Source organism: Phaseolus vulgaris, chromosome 1 (assembly GCF_000499845.2).
Source record: "Phaseolus vulgaris cultivar G19833 chromosome 1, P. vulgaris v2.0, whole genome shotgun sequence".
Lineage (NCBI taxonomy): Eukaryota > Viridiplantae > Streptophyta > Magnoliopsida > Fabales > Fabaceae > Phaseolus > Phaseolus vulgaris.
Genome location: NC_023759.2, coordinates 35,944,122 through 35,972,042, shown reverse-complemented (window position 1 = coordinate 35,972,042; position 27,921 = coordinate 35,944,122). Strand labels below are relative to the sequence as shown.

Here is a 27,921-nt window from a genome sequence, read left to right as displayed (position 1 = left end):
ATTGCTGTTAAAGCTTTGCACTGGTACAAGATCTGATCATAAGGCTTCCTATTTTGTATAATCTCAGGTGTTTTCTATCCCTTTCAAAGTTCTTGTAATTGTTCTTTCATTACAACTATGAGTGTATGAAATCCTGTAAAGTCAGAGGGTGTTCTGACTTGAGGTGTGTAGTGTTGTAAAAAGGGTGAGTGGGTCTTGTGGTTTTCAAGGTCACCTCTTTGTGGTGTGGTTGTGTAATATGGATTTGATTACTAGTGGAACTCAGAGGTTGTTCTAAGAACTGGATGTAGCTCAAGGTTGAGTGAACCAGTATAAACCTTTTGTGTAAATCTCTCTTTTTCTAACTCCTTATAATTGTTTCTGTTAATTTTGTTTTTGTTGCTGGTATAAACAACCGTTTAAAACGTAATTTCAACCGGTTAAAATTCTGTAACAATTTCTATATCATTGTTTGATTGCTTTCCTTAAGTGCTTGTCTGTGATTGTTTGATAAAGGTTCATTCTTAATTAAGTTTTGCGAAAATCTTTGACAAACAATTCATCCCCCCTCTTGTTTAAACCATCTATTCTAACAATTCCAAAATACATTAATAGGAGCCTAGAATAATTGTTTTTCAAAATACACAACTATAGAAATAAGTGGGTTCCAAAAGCATTCATGGCTTCCAAAAGCGGCCTCTAATGGACTGTAACTTAAGCCTCATGTTGGGTCTTGAAAATTCTGAACTTGATCTTTTCCTTCGAACTGGCTGAGATGGTTATGAAATTGTTGGGTCTTGAAAATTTTGCACTTGATCTTGATGTCCTTCGAGTTGGCTGAGATGGTTGCTTAGTCTCGGTCTATGTTGCAACTAAATTACTTGTTCTGTATATAACATCGATTGTAACATGACTACGTTTCTCAACATCATCATAAACTCCAAGGACTTTCAAAATCAGATAAACAACAATCACAATAACTTTCTACGCACAAAAATGTGACATCTTTAGAAACAAAAATTATATATAGTTAAACCAAAGGATTTAGAACATAAATTTTAATCATTGTACCCAGAAGTAATATATAGACAAACACACAGACCACTAAAGAAATTTCAACATACGATACCCCATCTACCTGTAATCAATCGATGTAACACTGTATTCTTGAATTACTTTAGCGAAGATCTGTACAGATAAATGAGCTAGACAAGGTTACTTATGCTTTACATTGTTGGTTTCCGTAAGAATAACATAATATGTATTAGGGAAGAAATAACTGAGCCTACAAGGTCCATTTTCATTGGAACACATCTTTTTGGCTTTGGTGGTATTGTATACCTTTGCTGAAACATTAACTTCCATAGTCAAGATTATATTCCTGGCATTCATGTTTAGAACCCCAATGAGGTATCTATCATCTTTCTCAACCATGTATTCAGCTTCTTTACCTAGCAATGTCCATAAAAATAACAATGCCCTGTTTCAAAGATAATTGGGTGTAACACTAGAGAATAGAATTGGACATATTGTTGCATAATTGGTAACAAATTTCTTTATTGAAAGAAATAATGATTGTTGTAAGCTTTCTGAAAAAAGATTGTTTCTTCAAAATAAAATCATGATAAGTGAGGAGCAACTTATAATGAACAACAATAAGTATTACTCATTCTAGTTGACTAGTAATATGATTAAAAAATAGTATAATGAATAAGAGGCAACATTCTTCTTCTAAATTAGTTTTTAAAGTTGAGTTAAATTTTAAGATGATGTAAAAGTTTACCTTAATAATTGTTAAACTTAACAAACAGGTTATTATCAAATAACTCAAATGAACAATCTTTGTCAAGAATATAGTAGGTTGAGAATCTCACGTTAATTATTAATATGATAGAAATAGTGTATACACTAGTGCAAAATAAAGAAATGAATGCTCTTTATTTAGTGCAACTTTGCGCTTAAATGCATTCATAAAAAATGTGGTGACATTTTTTAAATTAATTTGATTTACCAATGCGGCTGTTTGTATAGCCGCATTTGTAAATCAAAACCGCACTTGTAAATCAAGTGCTTTGATTTACAAGTACGAAAGAGGAGTAGAATAATTTATACAATTTGCACAACGTAACCCGATTAATAGTGGTCATGATGGAGCAAAGATCAGGTGTCCGTGCGTTAACTATTTGAATGGAACGATATTGGATGTTAATATAATGAGGGAGCACTTGCTATGTGATGTGATATGATTCCACTAGCACACTTTGAATGATTCTTGACATTCTTAGGAATCATCTTGAGTTGGATATGAGATAGGCACTTTATCATAGAATTGGATCAAGGTTCTATGAACAAGAACTCACCAAGACTAGTACCAAAACCCAAACTCATATGGAAGTTCCATGTTTTGTCAAATTGAACCGATTGAATTGGAAGAAAAGGCAAAGGCACTGATTAAACAACACAAAAACAGAAATGCACCGAACAAAAGACTAGAAATGAAGAAGAAATGATGAAGAACAACAAGTAAACAAATGAACCGAAGCAAAGCTCATAAGAAATGAAAATGCCGAACAGAAATTCAAGAGAAGCAAGCTAAGACATGAACAATTGAAAGAGAAGGAAGGAAGGAGAAGAGAAAGCTCATGAAGATGGAGGAATGATTGGATGATCACGCCACTTAGAGGATGGTGACTCCAAGATGAGTGTGCAAGCCGCGACTTGAGGTAACCATGGAAACTCTCAAGATAAGACTAGTGAGGAAGGCACAAAGCTCTCCAATGCTCTCTCAAAAATTGAGTATAGTTTCTCTAATCAAATTTCAAATCTGAAAAATACAAAGGCAGCACCTTAATTTATAGCCTAGAGGTGCTGAAATGCAAAGCTAAATGAATTCAAAATTCCCCCCAAAAACAAATGAAAGTGGCGCCAACTATAGTCATGAAGAAGGTGTGACCTTCTCTCTCACTTTGGCACCTCCCTATTTACTCCTACACCTATCTACTAACGCACCCCCCTAAGACTCCTATTCTAAAGACCTAAAGATGATTTAACAAAAGAGGTTTCTAATGTTTCCCTCTAAGCACCTTCAAACAAAGAAATTACAAAAAGAGAAAATAAACGTCCATTAGCTCCTAAAGCTTTGAACATGCTCCTAGTAAGCCTTTGAGGTGGGCTTTGACCTCCATGGGCGTCTTCTATTTGAGCCTCATCCTCTTCTTGCTCTTGATGATTGGCCTCCATGTCCACTTGAGCTTGATCTCCATCATACTCCCCGAGTTGGAGAGATAGTAGGCAATCCAAGCTTATCTACTACTCTTGTACTAGCCACATTAGCACAACTACCCCATCCACTATCAAAGAGCAAATGTTGTTTTGAATAAGACATCTTGTATGGAAAATATTTTCCCTTTGACTTTCATCAAAAGGTTGTGAAACTTGGCCAAGAAGTCTTCTCACAACTAACAAATCCCCTTCAAGTGGACACTCACTCTCATCCCCACTAGATGCACTAGAATGAAAAGAATGCTTAGGAGAATCCGAATCATGCTCACTCACTACAATGCCATCATGCATGTACATACTTCGTTTAGAAGGGCAATTAGCAGCTATGTGACCATAACCCATACATTTAAAACATTTGGTATTAGACGTTCTAGTGGGTGATTTAGGCCTAGAAGTAGATGGCTTAGGTTCCTTGGGTTTGAAAGAAGAATCTTTGGAAGGAAATTTAGAAAAAGACTTTTTGTTCCTCCAAGACTTGTTGTAGTAACCATCATTTGGAAGTATTTTTGAAAGAATTTTTCTTAGCAAGTTGGGCTTCCACCTTCATTGCAAGATGAATTAAAGACCCCAATGATGAATACTCTTGTAACTCAACAATATCTTGAATATCCTTCCTTAGACCACTCACAAACCTAGCAATCATAGCTTCCTCACTTTCCTCTAATTCAATTTTAAGCACAAGCGTTTCTAGCTCTTTGTAATATTCATCCACATTTAGCGTGCCTTGTTGAAACCGTTGGAGTCTGAACATGAGGTCTTTCCTAAAATGTGGGGGCACAAACCTAGCGCGCATTTGATCCTTTAAAGAGTTCCAAGAGTCCACGGGAGGACCCTTGTGATAGATAATGTCCTTTACAACACCATGCCACCATTTCATGGCATAATCACTAAACTCTAAGGTGGCTAGCTTAAGCTTATGCTCATCTTGGATCTCATGGATCTCAAATATTTGTTCACACTTAGCCTCCCAATCTAAATATACACTAGGATCACTAGAGCCAATAAAACAAGGAAGCTTGATCGAAGGTAGCCTAGCCTTTGCATCTTGGTAGAAGCCATTTCCATGGTGATGTCTCTCCCCTTGGTTGTGATGTCTATGTCCATGGAATTGGGGTGGAGTTCTCCTTCTCCTATAGTCTTCTTCATGGCCTATGTCATTTGAAGAAGCTCTTGTTGAAGGTCTATGTGAATGATGCCCATCATGGATAGAAGGAGATGGCCTAGCTTGTTGCACCTCCATCTTTTGCAATTTCTCTTCCAAACGCCTAATGGTGCGTTGAGCTTCATGCAATTCACCAAGGACCGAAGCTTTGGAAGGAGAATGCTGCTTGTAGGATGCATCACTTGAAAATCCAGCCATTTGCAAATAAAAACAGCAAACACACAAAAACAGCAAACAAGTTAAGAAACAAAATTAGCAAAAACAGTGAGTTTGGCAACCAAATTGCCGAAGTGAATTTGGCCAGAAAAAGAGGTCACTCTCAAAGAAATAATGTCCCTGCACCAATCTGATCTTGAGGTCTTGGAATCCTCAAATGAAAGATGTCAAAGCAAGGCACACCAATCTCAAAGCCAACCACAACAAAACCAAAGAAGCAATAAAGACAAACAAGAAAAAATATAAGCAAAGAAAGGCTAGAACAAAAGGAATACTAGATGTTTGACAAACTTCAAAGATTAATGAACAAAAGACAAGCAAGAAAATTTAAGAACTCAATGAGAAAGTAGACACACAAAAGAATACTTAAAGAAAAGCACTGGAGTAGATGAAGAAAACAAAAAATTAGCTACTGGAAAATATTTTTTATGCAAACTGTGCTTGATGTTCACTGATTTAACTGTAATGATATAGAGCGAACTGGATTATGAAATTTTAACCACACAAACTTCAAGATCTTAGCTCAAAAATGGCACTGGAATCACTTAAAAAAAGTAAGCCAATTAATTGAGATAAATTTTTCAAAATCGCTGCTAGATAACCGTATTTTTATTCGGCAGAATTGTACATTTTTTGTATTTTATTTATCATTTTTTGTGTACTTTGAATTTCTGAGTACTTCTTTTTTATACTCTTGTCTAACACTTTGAAGAACACAAATCCAGAATTTCAGAATTTTTCAGTGACTTAATCAATTGCAATAAGGAAAAACAGTAAGCACGTTTTCAGAAAACAGAGGAATCCTAATAGGAATGAAAAACAGAATTATGAACTAGCAAAGACATAATGGAAAATGATGTATAGGAACTTGTATAGGTCTAGAATACAAGCATGAACTCAAACTAAAACAGAAAATGCACAAAGGATCAAGTATCAAACTCAGAAAATTATATGACACCAAAGCAAGAAACAACAAAATCAATAAAAGTACAACAAGAAGTGATGACAATTATGGAAAAACAAGACTAAGACAAAACTTGTATGGATTCAAAAAGGAAAATACTCAAACATATGACAGGCACAATTAAGAAAACAGCAAGAAAACTCAAATAAGCCTAAAACAGAACCGTAAATTGCAAGAAATTAAAGAGCTCTTGAAATTAAAGTGCAACACAACTCAAAATTTAAACAAGAACACACCTAAACTCTAGATACCACATGATATGATTCCACTAGCACACTTTGAATGATTCTTGACATTCTTAGGAATCATCTTGAGTTGGATATGAGATAGGCACTTTATCATAGAATTGGATCAAGGTTCTATGAATAAGAACTCACCAAGACTAGTACCAAAACCCAAACTCATATGGAAGTTCCATGTTTTGTCAAATTGAACCGATTGAATTGGAAGAAAAGGCAAAGGCACCGATTAAACAACACAAAAACAGAAATGCACCGAACAAAAGACTAGAAATGAAGAAGAAATGATGAAGAACAGCAAGTAAACAAATGAACCGAAGCAAAGCTCATAAGAAATGAAAATGCCGAACAGAAATTCAAGAGAAGCAAGCTAAGACATGAACAATTGAAAGAGGAGGAAGGAAGGAGAAGAGAAAGCTCATGAAGATGGAGGAATGGTTGGATGATCACGCCACTTAGAGGATGTTGACTCCAAGATGAGTGTGCAAGTCGCGACTTGAGGTAACCATGGAAACTCTCAAGATAAGACTAGTGAGGAAGGCACAAAGCTCTCCAATGCTCTCTAAAAAATTGAGTATAGTTTCTCTAATCAAATTTCAAATCTGAAAAATACAAAGGCAGCACCTTAATTTATAGCCTAGAGGTGCTGAAATGCAAAGCTAAATGAATTCAAAATTCCCCCCAAAAACAAATGAAAGTGGCGCCAACTATAGTCATGAAGAAGGTGTGACCTTCCCTCTCACTTTGGCACCTCCCTATTTACTCCTACACCTATCTACTAACACACCCCCCCTAAGACTCCTATTCTAAAGACCTAAAGATGCTTTAACAAAAGAGGTTTCTAATGTTTCCCTCTAAGCACCTTCAAACAAAGAAATTACAAAAAGAGAAAATAAACGTCCATTAGCTCCTAAAGCTTTGAACATGCTTCTAGTAAACCTTTGAGGTGGGCTTTGACCTCCATGGCCGTCCTCTATTTGAGCCTCATCCTATTCTTGCTCTTGATGATTGGCCTCCATGTCCACTTGAGCTTGATCTCCATCATGATGGGTTTCTTCGATCTTATACAACTTGGACATGGCATGGTGAATTATTAAATTTACCATGTGTTTCCGTAAGTGAAGAATACGTGGGGTCCACCATGCATGAAGAAGTACACGATGATGTAAATGATGATCGATTGGAGGACATGATTTGTGATGTAGGAGCTGAGTCTTTTGCAAAAGCGCATGGATATGGAAGTGTACCGCCCTGGTAGTCGAAGTGATGACGTGGCATCAAGCTACAGTATCGGCGTGTTGACAAGACGCCAGGTTGGCAGAAGGGAAAGAAGTCGGGGGGCTCGTGAAGTCGCCAGTTATTAAGTTGGCGTGTTCCGATCTCCAGCATACCAGAGCCGGCGATCACCGGGTTAAAGATGAAGTCGCCAGATGTAAACTCAGGCGACCAAGTGATTGGAGATCGCCAGAGCAAGCACATCACCAAAGATGAAGGTGGTGTAGATTATGAAGGCGGCCGGCGAGACCACAGGGGAGGTGTACGAAGGCACCCTAACTCGCCAATTCCAGTAGAGATCGCACTCCAGGACAGCTATGCACTGAGTAGTATCATGCATAAGTAACTTAGCCAAAGGAGAGTCAGAAGCAGCGCCCAAGTCAAGGAGGCTCCAGATGATGGCACGTGTACGATTGGATGCGAGCCACGTGTCCAGGTGTGTAACTGCCAGGAGAGAGAAAGTGCCCAGGTATAAAAGGGTTTCCCAACGAACTTTCGAGGTACGCACGTTCAGATTGTCTTCTTTACGCTTGCGAGTTCTTGAGCATACTGTGAGAGAGAACATTGCACGGTTCCTTGAGAGTTCTTGAGTGTTTGCTCTTGAAGTATTTGGTGGTTCAGTCGCTGACTTGGGCGTTGGAGTGCGATCGGCCGCAGCGGCGCCGCTCTGTTCTTTTGCAGGTTCTTGAGGTGGATCGTGACGAAGGACGGAGGTTGAAGCGGTGCGCACGTCGATCCAAGTTTGACGAGGCAAGTTCCAACGTTCTGGTCAACAGGCAGGATCATCAGGCGCCCACCGTGGGGCCGTGTAAAACCTGTTCCCATCCACAGCGTGAGTTCTTGGAGGTTTTCGTAGTTTTATGTGTGGTTGTGTGCTGGTGCAACCACTGTTCGCTGGTCATCTGAGTTTTGTTCGGTGATTTCGCGTTTTTCACCGTTCGTTTGGGTTTTTGTTCGGTGAAGTGAGGTTTTCTGCTGTTTACGCGAGATTTGTTCGGTGAAGTTTGAGTTCTTTGGCTCGTTTGGTTTGTCGTGGGAGAAGCGGTGGTTTCTGGTGGAGTTGCAGGTTTCTGTGGAGGTTCGCTGTGTTCTTGAGTTTTCTTGCGGAGTTTCGCGCAGTTTTGGCCGATTGATCGCTGAATCAATCGTCGCTGAAGGAAGTGTTGTTCGTTACTCTCTGTGATTTGCTGAGTTTTCATGAGAAAAATGAGAAGCAACCGTTCAAGTCCAGTTGCACCCGTTGCTGCTGAAGGCGCCGCCGCCATGACCATGGCGCAGATGGTAGAAATTATGCGCTCATTGCAGGCAACTGTGGAAGCTTCGCGCATAGAACAGGCGAGAATGCATGAGGACCTGGCCGCCTCGCGGGCCAGGAATGATGAGCTTAGCAAGGTGACTGAAGAGCTGCGTCAAGCTCTTCAGGAGCAGCAAGGGCGTCCTATTGCTGAAGAGGTCGCGCCGTCAACGCCGCCTCGTGTTTTTCCCATGCCTTTCGCTCAGGCGATTACTGACACGCCTATTCCTGCGAGTGTGGTACCTGTCAAGGCTGTTTTTACCGGGGTGGAGGATCCTGAGGCTCATCTCACCACGTTCCATACGCAGATGATGCTGTCAGGAGGATCAGACGCCGTATACTGCAAGATGTTCGTGAGCACTCTCCAGGGAACAGTGCTGGAATGGTTTGTGAGCCTGCCTAACGGTCACATTACCAACTTCCAACAGTTCTCGAAGATTTTCGTCGAGCAGTACATCGTGAATAAGGCACCGCCCAGGGTGTCTTACGATTTGTTTGATATAAGGCAATATCAGGGAGAGTCCCTCAGGGACTACTTGAATCGCTTTGGGGCGCAGATGATCAGATCGCCGGCTAAAGATGAAGAAATGCTGGTCTACGCATTTAAGAAGGGCGTGCTGCCGGGACCATTCTGCGAGGCATTGATCAGGGCTCACCCCGCCACGTTTGCTGAGGTGAGGCGACTTGCGGTGGCCCACATCGTCGACGAGAGTGAAGTCGCCGAGAAGAGAGGAAGCATGGCTCCCGCTAGGCCACGCGCCCAGAGCAGGATCCAGCCACAGAGGGTTCTGGAGACAGCGGCGGCCAGAAGGGATCAGAGGACTCGCCATCCTTATGATCCAAGAAAGAACAAGGGCAGGGGCCAAGGGCGCCAGCAACCAGCACGCCGGGAATACAATCGCCCGCCTAAGCACAAGTTTGTCATGGGATTGGCGGACCTGATCGCCATTCCCAACATATCTGCTAGGTTGAAAGCGCCAGAGAAGGTGGGCGACAAGGTGCTGGGACCAAAGCCAGATGCCTGGTGTGAGTTTCACCAAGGCTTTGGCCACACCGTGGATTCGTGTTTAGCTTTAGGATACCAGCTCGACGATCTGGTAAAGAGCGGGTTCCTAAATGACTATTTGCTGGGCAGAAGGACGGGGGGCGCGTCGAGCTCCCAACTAGCAGGTGGAGAAGCCCAGCAACACGAGATGCCTACGCACGGGGAAATCCACACCATTGCAGGGGGTTTCTCAGGAGGTGGATGCACCGCATCACAGAGGAAGAGGTACGCGAGGTCTGTGATGACGGTGGATATGTTTGAAGACCACTCGCCGGAAGTGGACATTACATTCACCAAGCAGGATCTTCGGGACGTTGTGCCTCATGACAACGATCCCATAGTCATCTCGTTGATCACAACAGGAAGAAAGGTCCACAGGGTGCTGGTGGACCAAGGAAGCCCGGTAGACGTGATGTTCTGGTCGACTTTCACGCAGTTGGAGCTGCCCCTTGACCAGCTGAGGCCCTATGGAGGGTGTTTGTATGGTTTCGCTGGTGACCAGGTGGAGGTCAGGGGGTACATAGAATTGAGGAGTACGTTTACAAACGAGGCGGGTTCGAGAACGGAGAAAATCAAATACCTTGTTGTAAACGCTCCTTCAGCCTACAACATCCTGTTGGGAAGGCCCACGCTCAATCGGATAGGCGCCATACCGTCGACTCGACACATGAAGGTGAAGTTGCCGTCTATGGAGGGGGTGGTGATCACCATCAAATCCGATCAGAAAGAAGCAAAGAAGTGCTATGAGAATAGCCTGAAAAACAAAAGATCGGTGAGTTACGTAACAACCACCCCGCCTCCTGGTGTGAAGCCCAGGTCGACGGTGATAGAGGAGACCGCCGGAAGGGACGTGGAGATGGTGGATGCTGATCTGGGGGAGTGGAACGCCGGTCTGGAGGAAGAAGAGGCAAGGAATCGCCCCGAGGAAGCGAGAGAACTGGGAATCGCCAGGGCGGTGATCGCCAGAGAAACCAGACCAAAACCCGTCGAGCAGTGGCTCGAGAGAGAGATCGGGGGAAAGATCTTCAGGCTGGGAAGATCTCTGGAGGTCGAGCTCCAGGACCAGATTGCTAAGGTGATTGAACGGCATCTGGATGCCTTTGCATGGTCCGCTTCGGACATGCCCGGGATCGATCTCGACTTCTTGTGCCATCATCTGGCGATGGACAACTTGGTGAGACCAGTGCGACAAAGAAGAAGAAAGTTCAACGAGGAGAGGAGGTAGGCGATTAGGGACGAAACACAGAAACTCCTCGCTGCAGGCCACATCAGGGAAGTCCAGTACCCTGAATGGTTGGCAAATGTCGTGCTGGTGAAGAAGAGTAATGGGAAATGGCGCATGTGCGTCGATTTCACTGATCTGAACAAGGCTTGCCCAAAGGATTCATATCCTTTACCAAGCATAGACGCCCTGGTGGATAGTGCTGCAGGGTGTAAGTTGTTGAGTTTCCTGGATGCCTTCTCGGGGTATAATCAGATCAAGATGCATCCCATGGATGAAGAGAAGACTGCCTTCATGACCGAGAGATCGTGCTACTGCTATAAGGTGATGCCATTCGGGCTGAAGAACGCAGGGGCCACGTACCAGAGGTTGATGGATCGAGTACTTGCACCGATGTTGGGAAGGAATGTGCAAGCGTACGTCGAAGACATGGTCGTGACCTCGCCAGAGAAAAGCAAGCACGTTGCAGACTTGGAGGAATTGTTCACGACGATCGCCAAGTTCAAATTGAAGCTAAATCCAGAGAAATGCATTTTCGGCGTGGAGGCTGGAAAGTTTTGGGTTTCCTCTTAACTGAAAGGGGAATAGAAGCCAGCCCGGATAAGTGTGCCGCCATCCTGGCGATGAGGAGCCCGGCTACCGTGAAGGAAGTGCAACAACTAACAGGTCGGATGGCCGCCCTGTCTCGCTTCGTGTCAGCTAGCGGAGAGAAGGGCCATCCCTATTTTCAGTGCTTAAGGAGGAATAACAAGTTTGCTTGGACGAAGGAGTGCGAGGAAGCCTTCGTCAAGCTGAAGGAGTATCTGGCGAGCCCGCCGGTTTTGTGCAAACCGCTGGTGGGAACCCTTCTCAGGTTGTATTTTGTTGTAACTGAGAGGGCGGTGAGTGCGGTGCTCGCCCAGGACCAAGATCAGGTTCAAAAGCCTATTTATTTTGTTAGTAAGGTGTTGCAGGGCCCCGAAACGAGATATCAGGCCCTGGAGAAGGCTGCGCTGGCGGTGGTATTTTCGGCGAGGAGGTTGCGCCACTACTTCCATAGCTTCACGATTCTGGTGATGACTGACCTGCCCATCCAGAAGGTCTTGAAGAAGCCCGACGTTGCGGGAAGGATGGTGAAGTGGGCAGTAGAGCTGTCAGAGTTTGATATTAAGTATGAACCCCGAGGCCTGATTAAGGGGCAAATCTTCGCAGATTTCGTGGTCGAGCTCTCATCTGAGGCGACACGAGTTGAAGGGGACGATTTCCGTTGGGTGCTCTCGGTGGATGGATCGTCGAACCAGCAAGGTAGCGGTGCTGGAGTCATTTTGGAAGGACCCAACGGCGTGCTGATCGAACAATCTTTGAGGTTTGCCTTCAAAGCCAGCAACAATCAAGCAGAATATGAGGCGCTGATCGCCGGGATTTTGCTGGCAAAGGAGATGGGAGCGAGGGTGTTGATGGCTAAGAGTGACTCGCTGCTAGTCACAGGGCAAGTAACAGGTGAGTTCCAGGCTAAAGATCCACAAATGGCGGCTTACCTGGAGTATGTGCGGGAATTGAAGAGTTCCTTTGCCTCCTTTGAAGTGGTGCATGTGCCCAGAGAGCAGAATGCCCGAGCTGACTTGCTGGCTAAGCTCGCCAGTTCAGGCAAGGGGGGTAGACAGAGGACGGTGATTCAAGAAACTCTGAAGGCGCCGAGAGCATTTGTAGCAGATCACCTGGTTCTTCAGATAAGCAGGTCGACGGAAAAAGCGGCAAGAAGTCACAAGTCTTTGACGCAAGAAACTTTGAGATCGCCGAGAATTAGAGCATGTCGAGGAGAGAAGGTGAACATGGCGCAGGTCTGTGCTACCCATGAGCCATACACCTAGATAACACAGTACAAGCGGTGCCTGGCAGATGGCCTTCTCCCGCTGGATCCGACAGAGGCTAGGAAGATAAAAAAGAATTCTAGCAAGTTCACATTGATTGATGGCGAGTTGTACAGGTTTGGGTTCACTCACCCACTCCTGGAATGTGTGCATGGCGAGAAGTGCACGAGAATCATGGCAGAGCTCCACGAAGGGATATGCGGAAGCCACGTCGGGGGTCGATCTCTGGCCGCAAGGACTCTCTGTGCAGGGTACTACTGGCCATCGATGAGAGAAGACTGCAAGAAGTACGCGCAGTGTTGCAAACAATGCCAACAGCACGCCGATTGGCACAAGGCGCCTCCTGAGGAGTTGAAGTCGATTTACAGCCCTTGGCCGTTTCATACTTGGGGAATCGACATCCTGGGACCATTCCCGCTGGCGATCAGGCAGATGAAGTACTTGGTGGTGGCGATTGAGTATTTCACCAAGTGGATTGAAGCAGAACCAGTGGCCCAAATCACCGCACACAAGATCGAAGGTTTCGTGTGGAAGAACATTGTGTGCCGGTTTGGTGTGCCCAAGCGCCTGGTGTCGGACAATGGGACTCAATTTGCAAGCCACCTGTTGAAGAAGCTTTGCAAAGGGGTGGGAATTCAACAAGTGTTTGCATCCGTCGAGCACCCTCAGACAAATGGCCAGGTAGAGTCAGCTAATCGGGTGTTGCTGAGAGGTTTGAAGAGAAGGCTAGAGAAAGCCAAAGGAAGCTGGGTTGAGGAGGTACCCCGCATAGTTTGGGCGTACCACACCACCGAGCAGTCAGGAACCCATGAGACCCCGTTCAGCTTGGTCTATGGGTGTGATGCAATGATTCCCGTAGAAATCCAGGAGAGCTCGCCGAGATTCCAGAACTTCGTAGAGGAAGACTCGAATGAGGAGAGAAGGTTGAACCTGGATCTACTGGATGAGGTCAGGGAAGAGGCAAGATTGAAGGCTGAGGCGGTGAAGAGAAAGATTGAACGAAGATATAACTCAAAGGTGATGCCGAGGCAGTTTAGAGAAGGCAACCTGGTGATGAGGAAAGCCCACCAGTACGAGATGGAGAATAAACTGTCGCCCAAGTGGACGGGACCGTTCAGAATAACCGAGGCGCTCGGGAACGGCGCCTACCGCTTAGAGACATTGGAAGGAGGGGCGATTCCTCGCACCTGGAACGCCACGCACCTCAAGTTGTATTACAGTTAAGAAGCTTTGTAAGTAAAGACAAACACAAAGTTATGTTACAATGTCTCTATCAAACAGTTTGAAGGGGGCACTCTTTTTTCCCTAAGGAGGGTTTTTAACGAGGCCACCCAATAAAGAGAAGTTTTCAAAGTTTAAGTTGTTTTAGATTGCATGCTCGTTGTTTTCAGAAAGTTTTGAAGAAAGACCTTGTCACTTATACGTGACTTAAGACAAGTTAAAGATATATTGCATGCTTTCTAAAAGGTTTTAAGTCCTCATCGTCTTTCGGCGATCGGAGGCATCAGTTAAAGTTTAAGTCCTCATCGTCTTTCGGCGATCGGAGGCATCAGTTAAAGTTAAAGTTAAAGTCAAAGTCCTCATCGTCTTTCGGCGATCGAAGGCACGAGTTAAAAGACCTCAACGCCCTCGCGCGTCCTGAGGCGAGATAAAAGACCTCCTCGCCGTCGAGCGAGTGCAGGCGAGGAAGAGTAAAAAGTCCTCAGTGTTTCTGGGGGCGAGAAGATGTAACCCCTGGGGCAATGTAGAGGCACCAGTGAAAAGTCCTCAGTGTTTCTGGGGGCGAGAAGATGTAACCCCTGGGGCAATGTAGAGGCACCAGTGGAAAGTCCTCAGTGTTTCTGGGGGGGGGGGGAGGAGATGTAACCCCTGGGGCAATGTAGAGGCACGATTTAAAGACCTTCTCGCCTATGAGCGAGTTCAGGCGAGTTAAAAGACCTTCTCGCCTATGAGCGAGTTCAGGCAAGTTAAAGACCTTCTCGCCTATGAGCGGGTTCAGGCAAGATAAAATCCTTCTCGTCTCGAACGAGTTCAGGTATGGTGTAAAGGGTGGAAGAAGTTTGGAAGGTGGCTAAGGTAGGCTCGAAGAGAGCGCCTAGCCACCCGGTCTCTTGTTCTGAAGCTCAAGGAGGTAGAGAAGGATCCGAAAGGCGCCTCTACCCCCAGATAAAGGAACAATGGCCAAGGTATGAAGCCAGAAAAAAGCTGATATCGCCAAGAGTCTTTGGCGACCAGGAAAAGTTCAAACGGTGGCGAGAAAGTTAAAGACCCGTTTTGATGAAGCAGATCGGGTGAAGCGATGTTTTAAGCCAGTAGCTGAGTTAAAGTTCGTTGCTGGAAGAATGGTTTTACGCTGAAGATCATTGCCTTGAGATTACGAGTTTTAAAGCGATTGCTATCCGAGATCGAAGTGGTTCGAAGCAGTTAAGTATATGATCGCGCTTACGAAATCGCTAAGTTAATTTCTTAAAGCAAATTGTGCAAGGAAAGTTAAAACAGCTAAAGAAGTTATAAGAAGAAATACAAGGACTTTGTCATTAAGTAAATATCAGTTCGGGGCACATATACAGAAAAAGAAAAAAGTTCATTACAATTATATGCAAAGGGAAAGCGTAAAGGTAGTGGATGGAGGGAATTGATCAGTCTTCAGCGGGAACCACCTTCCCATCCATCACCTCGTTGTTGAGGGACACCATACTGAGATCTAGATCGGGGAACAAGCAGGCGAACTGTTCCCGTGCGGCCTCGAATCCAGCAGCCAGAATTTGGGCAGAACTCAGATTAAGTTCTTCAATCTGTTTCTTGAGTTCTTCAGTTTGTTCCTTCAGCCCCTTGTTCTGCTGCTCCAGCTCTTCAGCTTGCTTCTTGAGTTTGTCGATGGTTTCCTGAGCTTGAAGAAGGTCTTCAGCAACCTTCTTGGATTCTGCCTGCACCTGGCCCAATTCAGCAGCGATCTTCCTCTTTTCTTTGTTGGCTTCAGCAAGCTTCGCCATGGTGTCGTCCCTTTCTTTTTCCACCATCCCCAGGAAGACCTCCCGATCGGCTGACCTTTGCTCCAGTTTTTTCACCTTGGCGGCATCAGCTTTGATCAAGCCCTCCAGGTGAGCCACTTTCACGCGATAAGGCACCAGTTTGCTCTCTAGCTCAATCTTCTCTTGAGCCAAGAGCTGTACCTTGTGGCGGAGATCGGTGGCCTCCTTGCGCGCCACCCGGAGCTCGGTGCTCATTGCATCTTCTACTCGGGAGTGTTCAATCTCCGCGAGTGTCATATTGCAGGACAACTTCTCCGCCTCAATCCTTATAGTGCTGTTCTCAGTTCGAAGGGCGTAGAGGTCATCCTGGAGCTTCCTGGTGGAGCTCTCCACAGCTCTAGAGATAATGGTGGGGAAGTCCTCTGCCATCATCTTCAGTTTGGCCGAGAAAGGCTCCCACATCCTCGTGACCTCGAGAGAGAGGTTTGCTTGTGGAGGCACCGGGTGGGCTCGTTGTTGGCTCTCGCCGCCACCTTCTTTAGTTGGTTGCTCAGCAGGTGCTTCTTGGCGTGGTGGCGACGTCGGGGATTCAGTAATCAGAATCGGAGAGTTGTGGGCAACCTCATTCCCGATTGGAGCGACGTTTGCGGTTGAGGCATTTGAAGGAGGACCCCCTCCAGCTGATACATACGGCGTGGAGGCGCTCGGGGGGTCCTCCATGAAGCTTGGCTCAGGGGCCTCAACCACAGGTGGCGCAGACGCCAATGGAATTGCTTGGACTGGTGAGGCAGGAGCTGGTGGGGGTGGCAATGTTGGAGGCGGAGCAGGTGTAGATGGTGGTGTTGATGTTGGAAGAGGGGGTGGAGCAGATGGTGAAGAAGGTGCCACCCTCTTCCTCTTCGTGACGAGGCCATCTTTAGTTGCCTCGTCGTCTTCCTCTTCCTCCTCGTGGACTACTTGGGGGGCTTTCCTCTTAGGTTTCTTGAGGACAAGCTTTTTGCGTTGGTTGGCGGGTTGGACATCGGGAGGAGTTGGGCCTTTGGGTGGCGATCGGCCCTGTGCGGCGGCGATCTCCACCACCGAGTTTGGCACGGTTTGTGAACCCGATGCCAACCCGTGGGTTCGGGCGAGCGCCCTCAGTTCAGCGAGTTTGCCCTGGCCCAACATATTATTTGCATAGAGCAAAAATGCATGGGTTAGCTCAGAGAGAAAATAAATGCATAAGGCAGTATGCAGCAAAGCAGATAAATGGTGCAGAAAATAAAACCAAAGTCTTGCGCACAACGCACAAGACGCCCAAAAATAGTTAACAGAGGTAATGTTAGAATAAAGACTTAGACGTTCTAACCTATGCGAATTTCGAGTTGGTCCTCGAAGAATTCGAAGCAGATGAGCGTGGTGGTGAGGAAGGTGATGTTGGCATCTGCCACGCTCTTCCAGAAGAAGCAGAGGTCTCTCTCCAAGGCACCCATGCTATCAGGACTTCTTGGCCTCCTGAAGCTACTCTTGGACTCTTTGTTTCCCTTGTTTACCCAATACAAGGGGAAACCGTCGAGCAACGAAGCGTCCTTCTCGTTGGGGCGCACCTGGACAAACTTGCCCTTCCAGTCTTTGTAGGATTGTCGGAAGATAGAGAGGATCGACCTCCCAGCAATCCCGTTCAAGCTTACCCATAGGCGATCTCCTGGGTGCTTGGCTTCAAAGAGAAATAAGAAAACGTCCACTGACGCTGGCAGCCCCAAGTGGTCGCACATTATTTGAAAAGCCCGTACGAACACCCAGCTGTTGGGATGGAGCTGGGCGGCGGCGATATCGAGCTCGGTGAGAAGCTCCCTTTCAAAACGGGTGAAGGGAAACCTAAGTTTCACCTTCTTGAACAGGGTGGTGTATATGAGGCAGAACAACCCGCCGGTGTTCCCCTTATCGTCAACACACACCGGCATGTCGGGAGGGCAAGGTAGCACCGTCATCTTTTCGTCGTGCTCCTTATGGAATGATTGGTAAGGCTCGTCCCCTTTCTTCAATCGTAGAACTGCCCCAGCAGAATTTACAGAAGATGTTTCCCTCAAAAATGTCGAGGTGGCCCATGGGTACAGTTTTTTGAAGTCTGGGGAGGGAACAGAGGCTCCTCCGGCGACAGGGGGGGTGGCCTGAGTCAAGTTGGGGCGGGAGGGTGCAGGCCTCTCAGCCTGAGAAGACGAAGCACCACGTGCTCGCGGTGGGTCGTGTGCTTGTGAGGAGGGGTTTCGTGATGAAGGAGGAGGATTTGGGGTGATCTTTGAGCGAGTCATTGCGGAAGCTGCAGAGGAAAAAGAAAAGGAAAAATGATCAGGGTTCGCAGAGGCTGACTCGATCATGGAAGAAGGGTGAAAAATGAACGAACGTAGGTTCGTTGTGACGTTGACGAAGCCCTAAGTTACGAGAAAGGAGAAATGGAAAAAACAACCCACAACGTATGCACCAGACAGTTAAAGGATGATGCGAATCGGTTAAAATGCAGGAAAAACCAGCAGAAGAAGGAAAGGAAGTACCTTTTTGTGATCGGAAGAGTGATGAAGGAAGTTGGTGATTCATGAAGTTGAAGAACGTTGAGAGCTTTTTTGCAGAAGAGAGTTGGAGCGTCTGAGAATACGAAGAAAGTGATGGAACAGTGGAGCGAAATGGGTTTAAGGGTTTTTCGAAATGGGTTTGGGAAGCGCAAACGTTAACTGAAGGTAACCGTTGATGAAGCCACGTGTCGAGCGATGGGTTAGGTGTTTGGTAGAGCGTCAGAGAAGCAGAAAGTACAACCGCTTGAAATTCCGTGCCATGCCACGTAGATCGGTATTGACGTGACTCTTTTAGTCTTTTCGCTGGACAGGTCTTCGCTTAAGACTGGGGGGCTTGTGTACCGCCCCGGTAGTTGAAGTGATGACGTGGCATCAAGCTACAGTATCGGCGTGTTGACAAGACGCCAGGTTGGCAGAAGGGAAAGAAGTCGGGGGGGCTCGTGAAGTCGCCAGTTATTAAGTTGGCGTGTTCCGATCTCCAGCATACCAGAACCGGCGATCACCGGGTTAAAGATGAAGTCGCCAGATGTAAACTCAGGCGACCAAGTGATTGGAGATCGCCAGAGCAAGCACATCGCCGAAGATGAAGGTGGTGTAGATTATGAAGGCGGCCGGCGAGACCACAGGGGAGGTGTACGAAGGCACCCTAACTCGCCAATTCCAGTAGAGATCGCACTCCAGGACAGCTATGCACTGAGTAGTATCATGCATAAGTAACTTAGCCAAAGGAGAGTCAGAAGCAGCGCCCAAGTCAAGGAGGCTCCAGATGATGGCACGTGTACGACTGGATGCGAACCACGTGTCCAGGTGTGTAACTGCCAGGAGAGAGAAAGTGCCCAGGTATAAAAGGGTTTCCTAACGAACTTTCGAGGTACGCACGTTCAGATTGTCTTCTTTACGCTTGCGAGTTCTTGAGCATACTGTGAGAGAGAACATTGCACGGTTCCTTGAGAGTTCTTGAGTGTTTGCTCTTGAAGTATTTGGTGGTTCAATCGCTGACTTGGGCGTTGGAGTGCGATCGGCCGCAGCGGCGCCGCTCTGTTCTTTTGCAGGTTCTTGAGGTGGATCGTGACGAAGGACGGAGGTTGAAGCGGTGCGCACGTCGATCCAAGTTTGACGATGCAAGTTCCAACGTTCTGGTCAACAGGCAGGATCAGGAAGTATGTCAAGCGATGCAGAGACTCCATTGTGTCCTGAATCAACTAACTTCACACGGTTGTCGGCTGTTGTTAACGGATATGCTTCCATAGGGAAATACTCTACCTAATCGTAATTATGAGGCCAAAAAGATTCTTTTCCTATGGGTATGGAGTATAAAAAGATACATGCATGTCCTAATGATTGTATATTATACCGAAAAGATTTTGAATTGTTGAAAAGTTGTCCGAGGTGTGGGTTATCACGTTATAAGTTGAAACAAAAAGATGATGATACTATTGAAGATATAGAAAAGCATGGACCCCCAATGAAGGTTATGTGATATCTTTCCATCATTCCAAGGATGAAGCGTTTGTTTGCAAACCCAAACGATGCTAAGAATCTTAGATGGCATGTAGATGAGAGGAAATTTGATGGCATGTACTGACATCCAGCTGATTCTATTCAGTGGAAGAAATTTGATGACGAGTTTCCAGAGTTTGGTAAAGAATTAAGAAATATCCGACTTGGTTTAGCTACAGACGGAATGAATCCGTTTGGTAATATGAGTACAAAATCACAATTCATGACATGTTTTACTAGTTATTTACAACTTACCTCTTGGATTGTGCATGAAGCGAAAATACATGATGTTGTCTATGATGATATCCGGTCCGAAACAGCTAGGGAATGATATTGATGTTTATCTAAGTCCCCTAATTGAAGATTTGAAGTTAATGTGGGACTAGGGTGTTGAAGTATTTGACGAATTTGCTAATGAAACTTTCAAGCTTCATGCCATGTTATTTTGCACCATCAATGATTTTCTGGCATATGGTAACTTATCAAGTTATAGTGTTAAGGGTCATAAAGCATGTCCAATATGCAAAGAAGACACTACTTCTCAACAATTGAAACATGGAAGGAAGATAGTATATCTTCGACATCGGAGGTTTCTTAGAAGTCATCATCCTTACCGGAGGTTGAAAAAAGCCTTTAATGGACACCAAAAGGCTAGTGGTCCACCAACTCCATTAACCGGTGTTGAGGTTACCGAAAAGGTAAATAACATAGACCACACCTTTGGTAAGTAAAAAAAATAGTCATCTTTTACAAACATTTGGAAGAAGAAATCAATCTTCTTTGATCTTCCGTACTGGTCGAGGTTAGAAGTCAGACATTGTATAGATGTAATGCATGTTGAGAAGAATGTGTGTGATAGCTTAATTGGTACACTTCTTAACATTAACGGGGGAAGACGAAGGATGGTCTAAATGCTCGTTTAGATTTGATTGAGATGAACATACGAGGCGAGTTGGAACCCATAGAAATGGGTAAGCGTACATATTTGCCCCCAGCTTGTTACACAATGTCAAAAAGTTGAAAAAATTAGTTTTTGTCAATGTCTAAAGGGTGTGAAAGTGCCACAAGGACATTCCTCAAATGTGAAGAGCCTAGTGTCAATGAAAGATTTGAAGTTAATTGGGTTGAAGTTGTTGAAGATGGTTGCTGCCCCTTCAAGACATGTGTTTGATGAAGACTTTTATCTACAATTCATGTATATTTCCTTTTGCTTTAAGTGTGTCTTAGGTAGTGTTTAGAGGTTGTTTAAGAGTGGGCTTTTTGCTGAGTAACTCACCTCCTAACCACTGGCCATGTGATAAGAACAAGCATAAGGTTTCTTAAACTGTTTTTCACATATTTTACAAAAATCGTTTACTGCATAAAAATAAATATGTTCTTTTCTAAATAAACAAATTCTTTTTTAAACTGATGCCTTGGCTAAGTCTTGTGAAAATTAGATTTTGTGCATCAAGTATTTTGACTAAGTCTTCTACCTTTCAAAACGACTATGTTTTAAATAGTTAAGCTTTCTCTGTTTTCGTTTTGAAAAATAAATTTGTTCATCTGTAAATGAATAGATTCTTTTTGACTCTGGTGCCATGGCTATCTTAAACGGTTTTCAGTTTTGTCCCTGCACCAGAATGGCTGACTAAGTCTCCTCACATAACCAATTCTCTAACTGTTTTTGAAAATAAATCTGTTCATTTTATTTTCAATCTGTTCATTTTATAACAGCTTTAACTGTTTTTCAAAAAACTGTTATAAGTTGGTTTTCTATAAAATGAAAACTTGTTTCCGAGTTTAACAATCTATCATACAATTGTAAAAACAAGTTTGCATCAGAGGATTGAGGATTTACAAGGAATTAGCATCTGTTCTTCAAAGATTTCGAAAATCACAAAGTGCTTGTTCTTGTTTGGTTCCAAAAGCTTGGTGAGAGGTGTTGCTACTATTCTAGCAATCTGTTCTACTGGTTTAAGGCAGATTTCTGCATCCTCAATCAGGTGTAGTCGTTTCACATTTCTTTTCTTGTAAAAGTTTGGTTCTACACTCTTCTTGATAGGGTTTCTTGAAGAGTGTGTGTGTGCTGAAATAGGGTTTTTCAGCAAGTGTACCTAAGTTCTTGTAGGGTTCAAGAACAGTGGGATTTGTGTTTGTTTGAATTGTGATTTAGTGAATTTCACCTTGGTTTAGGTGAAGACTGGATGTAGCTCAGTTGAGTGAACCAGTATAATTGCCGTGTGTTCATTCTCCCTTAATCTCTGCACTTAAATTTCTGCATAACTGTTAAACTGTCAAGAAATAAATTTGTTCAATCAATAATAAATCTGTTTTTTCTGGGCTCGGTTCATACTGTTCTTAATTTCTGGAAAAACTGATTGATGCTAAAAAGAACATCTATAATCTGTTAAAAGCCACTGGAACAGGTTGATTGTAATAGGGTTCTCAATTAAGTGTCAAGCTATCAATTGAACCTTAATCACTTGCTTAAAATTGACGCTTGTTGTTTTGTGATTCACTATTTTTCTTCATTATATCAATGTGTGTGAATCTGGAAAATCGATCTGCATAATCTTGTGATTAACTTGACTGTATAAACGTTTTTCAAACACAAACAGTGCCAAAATAAATCTGTTCAATTTCAAATAAATCGATTTATTTTCTGTACACTGTGATAAATACTGATTCTGCGAGAAAGATTTAAAAGATCAATTCACCCCCCTCTTGAACTTTGGCACTATTAAACCCAACAGAAGTCTCATGATTGCCACATCTTGATGCAACAGTTATTGTCGGTATCTATTCGTGGGATCTTACCAAAAAATGTTAGACATACCATAACCCGTTTGTGTTCATTCTTCTCTTCCATCTGTTGTAAAGTCATTGATCCCTCCTCCATCTCTTTTTGACATCATGGTTCATCTAGTGGTGCATCTGGTAAGAGAGGTTAGATTGTGTGGACCAGTGTAGTTAAGATGGATGTATCCTGTTGAGCGGTATATGAAAATTTTGAAAGGTTATGTGAAAAATCATTATCGTCCAGAGGCTTCAATGATTGAAAGGTACATAGCTGAAGAAAGTATTGAATTTTGTTTAGAGTACATGTCAAAAGCAAATCCAATAGGTCTTCCAGCTAATTCATGGCACCACAGCCGTTCTACAAGTAAATGTTTACGTGGTGTGAATATTGTAAGCAAATCTCGATCATAAGTCTTGCAAGCACATTTGTACATATTGAATAACACAGATGAAGTTATACCTTACATAGAAGCTCATAAAGCCATTGTGAAGGCAAATAACCCAAGACAAGCAGAGAAATGGGTCTTGATGGAACATGATAGAACTTTCATGCCTTGGTTTAAAGATGAGGTGTTCAAGGATTCAACGACATCAGAGACCTTGACCTGGTTAGCTGCTGGATTGAAGTTTGATGTCATCTCATGTACAACGTACGAAGTGAATAATTGTATATTTTACCCGAAGTCCATGGATGAAAAGAGTACAATTCAAAATTCTGGTGTTACTCTTGAAGCCGAGTCAATGCAGTTTTCGACTTCGAAAGATACAAATCCAGTACTTGGATCAATGGCATACTATCGGTTTATAGAAGAGATATGAGAGGTTGACTACAGTAAGTTTTTCGTTCCAGTTTTCAAGTGTAAATGGGTTGACAATAAAAGTGGGGTTAAAGTTGATGAATCAGGATTCACACTAGTGTGACAAGAGCACAAAGGGAAGTTGTGAGGCTCCTACAATGAATGAGATAAGAGAATGATCGAATGTGAGAAGAGTTTCTATCGCAACAACTTTGTGGTGAGCCGATTCAACCCCTTGTTAGTCCCACTCCCAAGAGCACAAAGGGAAGTTGTGCGGCTTCTACAACATCAGGGGATGATATCATTGGGCAGACGAGGGAATGTGAGCTACTGGTAGCGGCTGGCAAGATTCCTCAGGTGGTGGCCCTTGGAAAAGTCTATGAAAAGCCCACCACCTTACATCTGATGTGGCGAAGGTAAGAGTTGAAAAAGTACAAGTACCTGATGCTCGCGTTCCACTACCTTCAGATGATTTAACCACTGTGGTCGATGCATTTCAGACATTCGTTGCCTGGCCCAAACACCTCATTCGATTTATGCCACAACCTCATGTAATAATTTCATTTCATTGTATTAATTTTTATTTATATTTTTATATTACATATAATTTAATACAAATGTTCTTTATCTTGTAGAAACCTCTTTGGAAACCAAGTCCGGAGAAGAAGCGTGAGGTTCCAATTGACGATCCTATAGCTTCCTTAGGTCTAGGTTCTAGTCAGATTGGTGATACGTTTTTTCAAATAAACACTGAAATGCCACTGATGATGTACAACACAGATTTATTAGAATTTGTAGCTGGGAATCAGGAGCTCAATATAAATATAATTCAATTTTTTATGATGTAAGTATTTTTACCTATATTTCAATTACTTTATGTTAAATTATTATTGATTATGCTTTAACTAATAACTTGTAGGTTTTTGCATGGAGTCTGTCTCACTGAGGAGAAGGAAAATGTGTATGGATTCTTAGATCCTGCATATACTAATCCCGTTGGACCAAGGACATATGAGACCCAATCATACATCACTAACACCCTGGAAAAAGAGGGAAAACAAATTTATTTATGCCCTTATATTAATGAGTAAGTTTAATAATATGTCATCAATTATATTACTATTTCATGTTTTAAATATTTACTAACTCTTTTCATGGATGATATAGGCATCATTGACAGATACTTGTCATATCAATGGTTGATAAGACTGTTGTGTGATTTTGTTCCCTACACAAGAAGATACCCACAAATTTTGAGAATATCATTGATACGTAAGTACACTATAAACTTAACTTTGTAAGTTACTAATTAACCATCTACTAACAAGGTTTTTTGTATTAACCAGTTCATGGCGTGGATATAACATCCTAAAAGGTCGATCCAGTTCAAATAATTTGAACTGGATAAGAATAAAGGTTTGTAATTTTTTTCTTTCTCTTATCATTGTTTATCAAGATACTAACTTTTACTTTTTATTGAATTATAGTGTAATAAACAATCAGGAAGCTATGAGTGTGGCTATTACATTATGCAATGGATGATTACCATTGTAAGACTAGGTGTTAAAACTGGTTGGAAAGAGGTAACATGATATGTTAAATCATTTTTATAATTCTTGAAGATATATGTATCTTAAAACTAATTTATGTCAATTATATTTTGAAATGCAGTTATTCACAAAAGAAATACCAATGAATTCGGAAGCCATGTCATATGTGAGACATTCTTGGTCCACATATTTCATAAACTTTTATAACTCTAGGGTAGCTGATCAATAGTGTAGGGATTATACGTAATTTGATTACTGTTTGTAATGTACATTTTGATCAATATATATTTGATTCTCTGAATTTATGTATTTGTCTGGCTGGGTATATATAATTGAACAGGTTAATTTATATGGGTTTAGCACTAAATAGATTGCACTAAAAAAAACCCACTATTTATAAGTGCGGTTATTTACCAAAGCCGCATTTGTAAATCCAGCGCAAGATTTACGAATGCAACTATGGTAATAGCCGCATTTGTAAATGCTATAGCCTAAACCCTATCACCTGATTCAGAAGCATATACAAATGCGGCTACCAGAAATAGCCACACTTATAAATAGTATTTACAAATGCGACTACCAGAAATAGCCGCACTTATAAATAGTATTTACAAATGCAGCTATATAGCCGCATTTGTATCTTTTTGATTTACGAATGCGTGATGATCAAATGTGGCTCTATAGCTGCATTTGTAAATGTAAAACAACCGCCCTTGTTTAGAATTTCTGCGCTAGTGATATAAGTAGAAAATAATCTAGTGCCAAAATTGTAGCCGATGCTCAACTACTTATAGCCTTAAAGTAGTTTTTGACCCAATTTTTAGCTAAGACAACTAGTCCTATAATTAATTACCATTAACAGTCCCTCAAAGAGGAATTGCATTAAGGAAGCTAGTTTGTGGAATTGTGGTAGTTCAAACTTCATGTCTCCAGCAAAATAAGGATGATTCTTAAGAGAAACCTGACATTCATACTCGGAAAAAAAGATACAAGAGGCAACCATGATCTTTAATCACCATTCCATGTAGCTAATCCAAACTACGAGAGGTACGTTCTTCCCACCTAATACAGATGGTGAAGCCCTAATTTAACCACAAAGAAATCCGTTGAAGTTGAAAAATCAATTTCTTCAAACACATTCTCTGGGTGACTGCTTTAGAACAAACCAAACCAAACCTTATAACAATGTTACCTTGCTTTTATACGCTTCAAGAAGGAAGAAATCCAACACCGTCCAATTAGTTTGGGAGCTTAACTTGGGCTTCTTATTGAAAGCGTGAAGAAAGACTTAAATTTTGTCCTTGCTTGCCACTTGAAGCTGCTTCACAAAAACATAACTGATTTTAATGAAACGGGATGAGGTTGGACCAAACAGGATAAGGGAATCCCCGTAATACCCATAACGAAGTGTGGTTGAAACTACAAAAATAGAAAAAGAGAGAGAGAAAGAAAAGGGCAAGGCATGAGAAAGAGTGATGAAAGGAGGGAGGGAAGCTCACAATCGCACCCCATAATCGCACCACGGGATCACACCTTACAATATCGCACCTCAGAAACTCATTTCTTACAATTAAAAATTCCTAACCCACAATTGCAATTTAAAAAACCCTACCCAAATTCATTTTTCACTAAACTAATCTCTCAATCCACGTCACTTGACACCTCACACAACACCCAATCCCACTTCTCTCTGCCACATAAGTAGCACTTGATGCCGTTTGGTGCGAATGAACAGAAAAGACCATTTTAGATACATTTTAAAAAACATAGGGACCAAATTGTTTTTTTAAGAAACCACTTTACTAAATTGATTATTGACCCTAAATGTAAGGACGAATAAGGTAATTATACCTAAAAAATAACAATAATTCAAGAAAACAATAAACAACAAAATATTCCAAAATTAATACAAATAGACAACTAAACCAACAAATGCTAACAAATTAAATAAGAAAAATAAAATAAAATAAAAAAACTGAAAAAGAAATAACCATATTAGTCGTCCCTTAAAAGTCATCTAGCTTTGTGTTAAATTCATCATCTACACCAGTCGTAGATGGTCCTGCTTCATTAGTTGGATCTGCCCCCCAAGAATAATAGTACCTGTCCCCAGGCCAAGCAACATAAGTAGCAAATTGATCAAGAGGCATGTAGGGGTTATGTTGCCCTTGAGGAAAGGATTTATATATGTCTTATTGGAGCCTCATTATCCCTCTATGATTGTCACTCTCTTGCCTTTGTATATGGTCCCAAGTAGCTCTTTACTCCGACTGCATTTGCTGCAACTATTCCATTAACCTGTCTTTCCTAGATGGTATGATGATTATGGTTGGTGAACAGGTGACTGATATATAGGAACCTCACCAGGTTGTGGTGCTTAGTCTTCTGCAGCAGTACAGTTGTTAACAATAAATTTCAAATCAATTGGAGGTCTAATATTCACAGATGGATTAACCTCCACACCATATTCTGCACAAAGGGCAATAATAAAAGTAGGGAACCCCCAAAGTATCCTTTTCCTTCAGATTATTTGGGCCAATTTCAAATCTAGAAAATTTATAAATTTCATGAAAAATAATTTTGGCCACATCAACAAAATAATCATCTTTTAAAAGTTAATATAGAAGATGGCACTTGAAAATATTTAAGTCAGATACATAGTTATTAGGTACCATATTGGCCAGCATGAAGACCATCCAAACTTGAGATAACGTCTTCATATGCTTCCTTAATATCCTCCATGGTTTACCAACTGCAGTTATTTGGTAAGTGTGATTGGCTAGAAAAATTTCCCTAGCCAGTATGTCATCATTGAAGCCATAAATTTGCGACATCAACCTGTGATATGTGCAATCCTCATCTCCTCTTAACTGCAAGGGGTCACCTAAGAATGCACTAATGGAATCCCTATCAAATGGTACCCATTGCCCTTGTACCTTTGCTCGCAACTCTTGAACTCCATCTTCTCCTGCCCAAGCTTTTGCATAAAATTCATGAACCACATCAGAAGGGGCTTAGTTAGCCTCTTTCAACTCCTTCTTTGCAGGCCCCCTAAGAGCGGGTCATATTGCTCAGGCAACAACTGTATTCTTCTCTCTGGAATAAAAGCCCAATTATTTATTTCTTCATACCTTTTATGCTTTTCTTTACTTCCAAATCTACTTTCTCTCGGAGGTTCTAGAGACTCCATCCTCACTCTTTTTCCTTGGGCCATTTGAGCTGCAGTACTCCTGTTTCGACCCAT

At 42.8% G+C, this 27,921-nt stretch overlaps 1 pseudogene; it reads right to left on the bottom strand.

The window, feature by feature from the left end:
* Positions 1-693: 693 nt before the first annotated feature.
* LOC137815963 (E3 ubiquitin-protein ligase APD2-like) lies at positions 694-27,921 on the bottom strand (annotated as a pseudogene).